Genomic DNA, 11,502 nt, shown 5'->3' on the forward strand with positions numbered 1-11,502 from the left:
ATCACATCAGTGGTCAGATGGTTTTGCAATGTTTTGCAATGTAAAGCTTGTGGATATTTGAGTCTCACTAATAGTGACTGTGTACATTACATGTACAAAAGCCAAGCATCAATGATTGCAAGTCAATGATATTCGCAGGAATCAATATTAAAAAATTGAAATAAATCTCAAAGAGCAAATCCCCTGTCATCCATATATGGTGACCTCATCATTTATGCATTCAAAAACAGAAATCATACATAAAATTTGAAATTGATCATTAGAATGCCAGTCAGTGGAATACACATAACAATGCCCCGTTAGAACAGTGTTCTACAATCGACAGCCCATCAGCACGAGCACCAGACCCAAAGGTATCAGGGCGCAGGAACAACAATACTTTAGGCTTACAAGTTGCTTATAGTTACATAGGTTACAAAGAAACAAATGCAGATTAGTACGAATACAGCAGGTAATACATATGCATTACAAATGAATATTCAATACAATAGGTAGTCCAAGTACAATACAAGTGCGGGTCGCGCACGAAGGTCAAGAAGTCCAATTTGTCTGCTAGGTCCGCTGGGCCATTTGGCTGGGCTATCGCTCATTTTCTTTAATCCACTTAATCACATTTTATTCTAAAATGTGGGTATGATTGGTACATGCTTGATGATGGTGGGAGGGAGTTCCACAATTGGGTGGCTTTGACAGGGAAGCTGTTTCCTCCAGTTGTGGTAATTTTGAAAAGAGGGACTGATAGGCAGTTCGTATAGGCAGCTCCCGTGGGTCTAGATGTAACTTTTCTTTTAAGTCTCTCTGTTAGGCAGCTTGGTGCTAGGTTGTTGAGACACTTGAAAGTTAGAGAGGCAGTTTTAAGTTTAATTTTGTCGACTGTGGAAAACCAGTCAGATTGTCTTCTAGTTGATGATATCTGAACTCTCTTAGAGATTCCTAGTGCTGCTCTAAGGGCATTGTTTTGCAGCATTTGGATTTTTTGTGTGATTTATTTATTAGACCCCAAATAGAGGGCGTCGCAATAATCCAGTTTGGACAACATGAGTGCTCTTGACAACGTGGTGCAACTATTTGTAGAGAGGTAAGGTCTAGCTGATCTGATCAATTTACAAGTATAGGCTGTGGAGGATGCTATAGCGTTTACTTGCTTAGCCAAGGTCAGACAGGAGTCGAGGTAAAAACCTAGTGTTTTTACCTCATTGGCAACTTTAATTGTATGGCCATCTATGGCAAAAGTTGTGTACTCTTGGCTAAGTTTTCTGATGTTCGGTGTAGTCCCCAGAATGATGAGTTCTGTTTTGTCATCATTCAAGCATAGACCATGATGTACCATCTATGCCTGGATGATGAGGTATATCTTATTCACCAAGGCCAAATCCTGTTTGTAATCTCCAAAAAGTGGGTTGAGAATCTGGGAGTCATCTGCATAGTTAGTCTAGGTGACACCTAGAAGGTTCAAAAATTATTCTCAGTAAGAGATCATCCCATTACACTCCCTCTTGCTGAACTTTGTATGGTGATCTAGAACATCTCAGCAGACTATCAATGTGCTATGAGATGTAGTAGTTGACAGTTCAGTATCACCTAAGTATATTGACACTCCATGTAATGCACAGTTCAGTCAGCAGAGTTGGTACTCATTGCAGTCTCTGTAAGCACAGCACTGGTATATTGTACACCAGGCTAGTCCAACCTTTTTGTATGTGGTGCCCAAGCATTCACTTTTTGTCATCCCGTGGGCCGGCGAGCGACAATTCAATGACCACACCAAAAGCAGTATCACATTAGGAAGCAATATTGTCTGACCTTTGACACGATATAATAGCACAGGCAGTGATGTGCCATCCAGTCCCAAAGATTGCTTTTGGTGTCAGGGGCAGTGAGTTTCTAAGCTGGGGCCCCTCCATCCTAAATGATCAAAGGTCAGTGACTTGTGATTTTATTTTCAGTGTGTAGGTATTAATATCCTCCTGAAATAGTGGGAGCGACAGACCATAGCAAATGAGCTATAAGGATCTGGGAAGGTAAAAGCATGTTTGATGCTACCTGTGCAGTTTGCCCAATATATATGCCACCATATCTCTGTAATACACATGCATTACTTCTTTGTTAATGAAAGAAGCATAATCCAATTCAACTGATGAAATGTGGAAAAGCAATCATCCAAAGCTGTAAGTCATTGAAGAAACGCAAGGTGATAATTTTAGAACGATCTTAAAGTAAGAAGAACTATTTTTTTGTTGCATGATTAGTAACTTGTTGATATCCTTTCATGAACAGGTTAAACCACACAATCAAAAGAGAAACATAAGTGAACAAACAGTAGGCCACAGTAGGTTTTATAAAGAGCTGGGATAATTTGCTCCAAATACCATGAGCCCAAGATTGCTAATTCTCCAGTCATTTGCATATGATTAAGTCTTAAAAAGGCATTCCGCACAGTTCAAATGACTTCAGACACATGATCATGGCGATCCCTATTGAACTGGAGCCATAAGGCAAAACAGAGAGGCAGGATGCAACCATTGTAATTTCTCTTATAAAAGCACTCATCAATTCACCCTAACTTCGTACATGCAAAAATGGTTTAAAATACAACATTATGAAGAAGTCTTCTACTAACACTGCAATTAACTCTGTTTTTAGTGTGACGCTTGGCTCCTGTTCCTGGTCTGACCAGTTGTGAAAAAGTAATTTTGCAGTGAACAGTCAGGGTAATGCAAGCATTGTACGTGTTGGGCACTCTATTTTTTTCAAAATGTTGATCTTTACACTTTCATGTCAAATGGATTAATCACTCAGTGTGGCATACAAGGGCTCCCAGGCAGGTGAGTGGGCCTGGGACTTCAGTATGCAGACAAAATTGCGGGCATTGAGCAGGCACTCAGTGTAGCTAGCACAAAAGGTCTCCCAGGATGATGCAGTAGGCCTGGGACCTCACTGTGCAGGTGAAAATGCAGGCATAGCAGAAAGCACTCAGTATGGCACACAAAGTCTTCCAGGCTGGTTAATTTTGGGCCTGGGACCTCTGTGTGTTTGGAAACCATGGGAACAGACAGGAGCAGAAGTCTTTAGCCCACTAGCATGCTGTTTGGGGCTTAGGACATTCATCAACTGCACAGAAAACTGCATTCAGCTTGGGCCGTGCGCACATGTGTCTGTGGTGGTGTGATGGGGACTAAGTAGTGTGCCATCGATGGGCTGATCCCACCCACGGCAATCCCATGGTGTGGGAAGGAACTTCTTTAGCAGAATGTCTTAATGAGTAGAGAGTGAACACATCAATCTTTTACGGCCCATCTAAGTTTATATTGTAAAGCTGTAAAGGAGGAGGGAGATAGTTAGGCCTTTACTTCAATCTCGCCTTTACAGGCTGAGCCTAAAGGAGCTTATTTAGGAAATCTTGAAGGTTCACTACTGGATCTTTCCAAGTGGCCTGGGCCGGATGGGTCTCAGATTTTATGCCAGCATGCTGAATTAAGGTTCTGCCTTGATCGCGCGCCACCACCGCTTCTAGTGCAGCTGCAGGGATCTTAGCGATATACTTTTTGCAACTCTCCCGAGGTCACTACAGCTGCCTTCCTCACCATGCGGTCCAGGCTCTTATAGGGGGATGGTACTTCCTGATCCCAGCCCCTACTGTCCCCTTTTCTGTCAGCCCTCTCAAATAGCGCTCTGCCAGTAGAGCGCCCCACGGCTCACCCTAGCCCTCCAACTACTGCTGCTATTGTTTCATGCCCCACTCCACTGGAGCAGACAGCGCTTCTTCCCACTCTAGCTTCCCGGCGCACATGACATATCACTCCAGTAGGCCTCTGTCTCTTTGATGCCCATACCTTCAAACCACGCAGCACCAGAGCCTGATCTCTTCTATCAGACTGCACCTCAGCGTTTCATACAACCTTTAATTTAATGCCATTTAATCACACAGAAGAGGTGTTTGCTGCGTTGGTTCCGCCATTGATCTTTGCAAAGCGAGAGGATGATGGATCAGACCGCCATATTGTCTGCGCCCCTGCAGCACCAATAAACTAACATAACATCAACTGAAAAGCACAGTCATCAGCAGTTGTTTTCTGCGAGTGTCCCACTGCCATAGATGACTGGATGATAGATCACTGGGTTGAATTAATAAAAATAATTCTAATAAAAATAAAGGCATACCAGTCGGGCCGTAAGATCTTTGCAATTTCTCCCTTCCCCCCAGCACTCTTCAAACATCAGGTGCGCAACACGCAATTCCTTACAGAGTCGGACTGGAGTCTGGTGGTCCACACACACCTCCATGAAGATGAGAAAGCCAAAGGCAACACTACGCACGTGTTGGCTGGCTGTTCCCTGGCTCGGGCATCTAGGCCTAGGCCAGGCTGACCACACCCTGGACCTCTGACAGCAGCTTGATCCTCCCAGCAGCAAGCAAGAATTAATCAGTAGTGAGGTGGCGTGTGTGCACCCATCACCCCACTCACACACTCATCACAATTTCCATTGGCTGAGAAACAGCGAGTGGAAATATTGTTACTATGCTGTTGCGAGAGAATTATTTATTTATTTCCACTACGATTTCCCTGAAAGTAACATTGCAGCCAAGACGTAGCGTATAGGAAAACAAAACTATACCCATGCTTACTCTGCGCTCTTGGGGGGCTACGTGCGCCACAGAAAACGGCTTGGCGGGCCGCATTGTGGCATGCGGGCTGTATGTTGTATGCTGTATACTGGACAAGCCTATTGTACACATATCCATGATGCAAGTCTTTGCAAGTCTTTGAAACTCACCATAAAAGCCATACTATTAAGATTCAGAGCAACACAGAGTTTGAATGCAGGTCCTTCTCAATACATTGACTGCTAGGGTCAACTCAACAGGCATTACCGGACTTTTAAATGGAAGTACAGGTACAAAGTTTGATCTTATTTTATTTAATTTTATTGGAAAGTTTGTTCACCGCTCGCCCTACTGAGAGGGTCTCGGAGCGTCATACAAGGTTCAAAGATTGAAAAGTGTGACGTGAAATGGAAGTTACCAAATATTTTCAGCATAGCATAGGGAGATTAAGATGGACAAAAGGTAGCAATGGAGGTGTAGGGGCAGGTTTATGCGTAGGGAGACATGTTTTAGAACTTTCTAAAAATGGTGATGGAGAGTGTACTGAGGATGTGAAGATGTAGTGTGCTCCAGGCTCTAGGTGCCCACTGGGTAAACTCTTGTGTTTGTGAGCATGTTAGTTTGCATAGTGGAATGTGTAGGAGACACCCTAGAGGATATTTGCTGTCTTGCAGCTGCCACTGTAATGCAAACGGGCTGAAGAAATGTCACAGTGAAGTGACACAGCGAGAAAGCAATCAGTAGCAGGGACAGGCTACAGGCTGCTTGTGGTCTTACGACAGGAGATGCATTGCTTATTGACAGACCAGTGGTGCATGTGATGGCAGTGGGAAATGGAAGTCAATACTTCCAGACCAAATGCACCTACCCATGTGGTTTCAATGGTGCTGAAGCACCACCATCCTTAAAGGGAGTGGAGGATGGAAAGGGGACTCTTAGTAACCAGATTGTGTGGGTGGGTTAGAAGGTCACTGGTGGAAGGTACATACTGGGAACCTGTTGCTTCATACATTGCACCACATGCCATGCCCTATACATACTAATGACTGCATACATCATTATAAAAAGGTTTGGAATTCTTTGAAAAATCATGTGTTTAGCTTGAAAATAATATGTTTGCAATTCCATGAAGGTATGTTTTGTTTGCTAAGCACCAAAACCCCATTAATGTGTTTATGAAGCACATGGGCTGTAAACATATTAGTATTAGGTTCAAGAATTGAAACTCCACAATGTTCGTGCTTGTTTCACTAGTATCCTATACATATGTGTATGAGTAAAATGCACAGAGTGTTGGGGCACAACCACCCCTATCAAATCAGCACTCTTTTATTTGGGTCAGTGATCACTAACTGCTAAGAACCTCGCCCTGGAAAACGCTCAAATATGAATAAAGGAAGTATCAAAGGAAGGGATCAAGGACATGCCATGCACATGAATAGGTTACTCGTGAAGGCAGCCATGTGAAAAGACCGATTTTAGACTCACAAAATCCGAACTATAGATTTTCTCTGGCTTTCACTTACCCTACTGTCCACCTTTAGCCAACTGGAGCAAAGCAACACATTTGCTGGGCACATGTATGCTGTAGGTCCTAAAATAGGGAAGTAGACACAAATTACGACAAGCAAATCAGTGACCTCTGCCCCATATGTTGTTATTAAAAGGCATTCCAGGTGTCCAGGGTGACCAGATCCATATTTCTCTTTCCTGTGAGTCTGTTTCATGAACATTCTCTTCAGTTTGGCTGGCTGACGGGGTGCTCAGAGCTAATCTTTGGGAGCACTGGTGTTCACAATTTTGGTTTGAAACCTGAAAGCTTCCCTTCCCACTACAATGTCCTGTGAGGTGGCCTTTAGGTGCTCTTTCTTAAAGCAGTCCTCGCGGGAGCTTACACCTCGTCTTTAAACCCTTTTTGTGGCAAACCTTGGCTGCACCTTCGGGATGCCCATGGAAGACAGGGCTACGTGGAAGGCCAACTACTTCACCAAAATCATCCAACTATTGGATGATATTCCAAAATGCTTCATCGTGGGAGCAGAAAATGTTGGCTCCAAACAAATGCAGCAGTTCACACCTCCCTGCGAGGAAAGGCTGTGGTGCTTACGGGGAAGAACACCATGATGAGGAAGGCCATCAGTCGCACTTGGAGAACAACCCAGCCCTAGAGAAGCTTCTGAATCATATTCGAGGGAACGTGGGTTTTGTGTTCACCAAGGAAGATCTGACAGAAATCAGGGACATGCTGCTGGCCCATAAGGTGCCTGCTTCAGCTCGTGCAGGTGTAACTGCGCCCTGTGATATGACTGTACCTGCTCAAAACACCAGGCTGGCACCTGAAAAGAAGTCTTTCTTCCAGGCTTTGGGTATCGCCACCAAAATCTCCAGAGGGACCATGAATTCTTGAGTGATGGTCAGCTCATCAAGACTGGAGACAAAGTGGGTGCCAGTGAAGCACACTCCTAAACATGCTTAAATCTCTCAATGTTCCTTCGGGCTAATCATCCAACAAGTATAAAATAATGGCAGCATCTACAATCCTGAAGTGATGGACATCACTGAGGAAGCCTTGCTTGTCCACTTTTTGGAGAGTGTCCGCAATGTTGCAAATGTCTGCCTGCAGACTGGTTATCCCACCATTGCTTGTGTGCCTCATTCAGTCGTCAACAGGTACAAGAAAGTTATGGCTGTAGCTGTAGAGATTTTTGTTTTAGAAAAGTGGCATACAGTGCTGTACAAGCAACATATAATTTTCATAGACTTATGCAACGGTCTAAGCATAGTAACATAACACAACAGAAGGGACCACAGCACATAGAAAGACAAAGATCTGGCCATTTCCTCTTGCATATACTGTTTCTTGCACAACAATCTGTGCCTTTCACACAGTCTGATGAACACGAGTTGGGTAGGGAGCTCAGCCTATATATTCTCAATCTAGATGGCTACGTATTATACTTTGAATCTAAGGCACACCTTCTCTCATTGTGGATTAACATAAAGTCTAGCATTCAACTCTTAAAAATACCCGTTTTGACATCAAGCAGTCAGGCTTTTTCAATTGTGCTGTATGACCTTGACCACTACATTCTCTCACCTTCTGTTTCCAACAACAATGTTGTGCACAGTCTATTCTTGATTGTGCCACTCTTTTCTCAGTCAGGTTTGGCAGTCATTGAATTGACATTCTGCAATTTGACCTGGGGTATAATCTCACAGAGGTGCCAGTGCAAATAAGCCAGCAAACATCCAGGATTGCCTGAGCACAGTCTCAATCCCCTTGTGTATCCAACATTACACTCTGTGATAACTCAGTTCCCAAAATCTGACTTGGAATATCAACCCAATTATCAAAACACTTTGGGGCGTATACTCCCTTTTGCAGAATTAATGTCCATCTCACACAAAAAATTTGCACTTGCGCTATCACAAAAGGTTGTTGCCAGCTGCATCCCTTTCACCTTCTCTGCCCATGGACACTACTACAGTGGTGATTACGTTCAGTATAAAAGCATCCGGAGAGTGCACCAGCGAGTGCTGTTCCATGCTGTCTCTGCTCCTACAGTGTTCCTTCAGACATGGAATCCTCTGTTATTCGGACGCAATGTTTTGCAGGGATTTGCAGGACTGAATTACATACTCACTTTGGAATTGATCACTTAGACATGCCCTCAAGAGATGCCCACTTCTCCCAGCGGCCTTTAAGATCAGGCCTGCATGCCCATCACATGCGCACATTGGGAGAGTGCACCAGCGAGAGCTGTTCCGTGCTGTCTCTCTGCTCCTCCAGTGTTCCTTCAGACATGGAATCCTCTGTCATCCGGACACAACATTTTGCAAAGATTAACAGGACTGAATTACTTACTCACTCACTTTGGAAGTGTTCACTTAGACACGCCCTCAAGCCACGGCCACTTCTCACAGCAGCCTTCAAGATCAGGCACGCGTGCGCATCGGACTCGCGCATCGGGATAGTGCACCAGCGAGTGCAGTTTCATGCTGTCTCTCTGCTCCTCCAGTGTTTCTTCAGACAGGAATCCTCTGTCATCTGAACGCAACATTTTGCAAAGGTTTACAGGACTGAATTACTTACTCACTCACTTTGCACTTGTTCAGTTAAACATGCCCTCAAGCCAGGCCCACTTCTCCCAGCAGCCTTTAAGATCAGGCACGCACGTCCATCGCATTTCCGCATCGGGAAAATGCAACAGAGAGTGATGTTCAGTGCTGTCTCTCTGCTCCTCCGGTGTTCCTTCAGACGTGAATTCTCTGTCATCCAGGTGCAACATTTTGACTCCGCCTAGACCTGCTGTGACCTCCCCTCACCCCACGGTTGAAAATCTGGACCACTAGCGCACATCCCCTAGTGCCTCTCCCCTGTAAGCCTTTAGCAACACCCCAGGATGAAGAGTTTGCACCCTTAATGGAGCCACCTCATCCTAGTAATGACCTCTGTCCAGGTGCTCTGGAGGGTGACCATCAAGATGTTGAGGCTCTTATGAATTTATCCACATATTCAACATCATCGCACCCTCAAATACACTCTATCCATGAAAGTCTTCATTTTCCACAACTTTCAGCTCATTCTAAGCGCCAGGTAGTGTCCACCGTCCTCCAAGAAGATTTTCCACACTTCATGATGCTTGAACAAAAAAGATTTGAAGAACTCATGATGCTCCTTCTCACGCATTTGACCCACACTTGCTGCACACCAACACCAATTCGAATTCCACTAATTCAAATCCTGCCAAATCGACCCAAGTCCGCGAACCCATATGAGGGCCTGCTACCCGTCAACTCACCATCTCTGACAAGGGGAGGTAATTTGCTGAGGACAGGCTATTTTTAATAATGATGGACAGACAAAGGGATGACCCCCTCCCAAATAGTACAACACTCCTCAAAGTTTTTCATTCCATTCTTAAACTGAAATATATCCAATCAATTTATATACAAGCGATTGGTTTTCTAAATACTGTGAAATTCGACACAGTGGAACTCTATGTTCCATCTCAAATTGTACGAGATATTTTATGGCAAACAACAGATAACCTCATCCACTCCAGTTTCCAACTCCAAAAGTATAAGAATCCCATCAAATTTAATCAAGACCTCAGAACCTCTGCTACTAGACTGTCTAATGACTCACACTCCTCTCAAACTACCAACTTCAATCAAAAAACATATAGCAATAAGCCAAAGACAGACGAAGAGGAAGGTTGAGCTAGATATCAACCTCTCTCCATCAAGTATTCTAGCATCACAGGTCAATACAATCGGGCTGTCCCTTTTTAAAGAAAATCTTGGCCATTATGCCCACTCAAAATGGACATGGCTCTCAACGGCACTGAAAGATACCAACAGCGTGCCCAGCCAGTAACGCCAAATCTCTCCTGCCTCAGAAGCATTTACTATGGCCATATGGAATACCAGAGGTTTTGCACATTTAATGACATCCAATATGAATGCATTAGCCTCCTATGATGTTCGGGCGCTACAAGAGACAGGGATCACATCTCAACCAACCTGGCCAAACTTTGAGATAGCTTGGATTCCTTCCACAAAACAAGCAAAAGGTCACCCTGCAGCTGGTTTACTCACCACAGTTAAACGTTCCTCAAACATCTATATTGACCCGTGGGCCTCCCCTTTTTCGGACATACAACTAGTAAAACTAAAAACGCCAGACAGCAATCATCCTCTATACCCACAAACTGCGTTACTGAATATTTACTGGAACCCGACGGCCACTGATGACGAGAGTTTCTTGAAATATATTGACCTCATGCTCAATCTAGCAGTCCTTGACCATCAAATTTACGTAATTTCCATAGCCGCAGACCTTAATATCTGGTGCATACCCAATAAAGCACACTTGCTCACTTTGTGCGCAAAGAAATGGCTCTCTTTAATGTCTGCTTGGGACCTCACAATCCTGAATGGTACACTGAGTGGAGATACCCCCCTCTCCCTTCATGGACTAGGGGTCTGTCACATGCCATTTTCGATTAAGTTTTTATTTTATTTTGTCAAATCCTTTTCTGTCATCTCTACGAAATTTAGTGATGATAACATTCTTAAGATTGAATGGACTAGGCCTACTCACAGTTCTCGAGAAGTATTTACCCTTCCCATTGCTATTAATTCCAGAAGGAATAGAATAAGTTGGTCAACTGGTAATCTGGAAGGCCTTAAATTTCATTTGGAGTGGGTATTTAATAACAGTGTTTGTTCGAGTTCTCATGAATATACAGACACTATTCAATTAATCTCGGAATCAGGGAATCCTTCTTATCGCCCGACCTTCAAACACAGACATATTTATAATCCTACCATACGGGCTCTTAAAACAACATGGTGCAAAAATTTAAGAAAATACTCCAGTCTCCATCAAAAAACGGAAAGGGTTAGTCTTCGCATGCCGTATAGAAACACAATCAAACAAATTGATCACAATCAAAAACAAAAAGATGGCGAAAGAATGCTAGCTGCTATATGCACTAAGTCAATTGTCCGAATTTGGAGACTCTTGAAAGAAGACCATACATTGGCCTCCTCTCACTGCTTTTAAATGCAGTTATTGAGCAAGTGTGGATTTCCCATTTTTCCTCACCATTTCAGAAGCGATCTTTCATAACATTCTGAAGACAGGCACTATTCTTAAGTCCTGGAAAGCATCCATTGTGTTTAAAGAAAGGAGATCGTAACATTCTCAAAAAATCTTACTCACTAGTTACACCCTGCACAGCTTCTTTATCCCCACCAATCAGGTTTCGTAAAAGTTATAGGAAGGTCCTTGAACTTACTGATACTATCAGCTATTAAAAAACCAAGCAATCCATACCAAACAACTAATTATTTGGGATTTTATCGATTTTAAGTAAGCGTTTCATTCA

General features: G+C 43.6%; 1 pseudogene; it reads left to right on the forward strand.

The window, feature by feature from the left end:
• Positions 1–6,486: 6,486 nt before the first annotated feature.
• Positions 6,487–7,397, forward strand: LOC138510769 (large ribosomal subunit protein uL10 pseudogene; annotated as a pseudogene).
• Positions 7,398–11,502: the final 4,105 nt, after the last annotated feature.

This window comes from Ambystoma mexicanum, chromosome 6p, assembly GCF_040938575.1.
Source record: "Ambystoma mexicanum isolate Mex_15411 chromosome 6p, UKY_AmexF1_1, whole genome shotgun sequence".
Classification (NCBI taxonomy): domain Eukaryota; kingdom Metazoa; phylum Chordata; class Amphibia; order Caudata; family Ambystomatidae; genus Ambystoma; species Ambystoma mexicanum.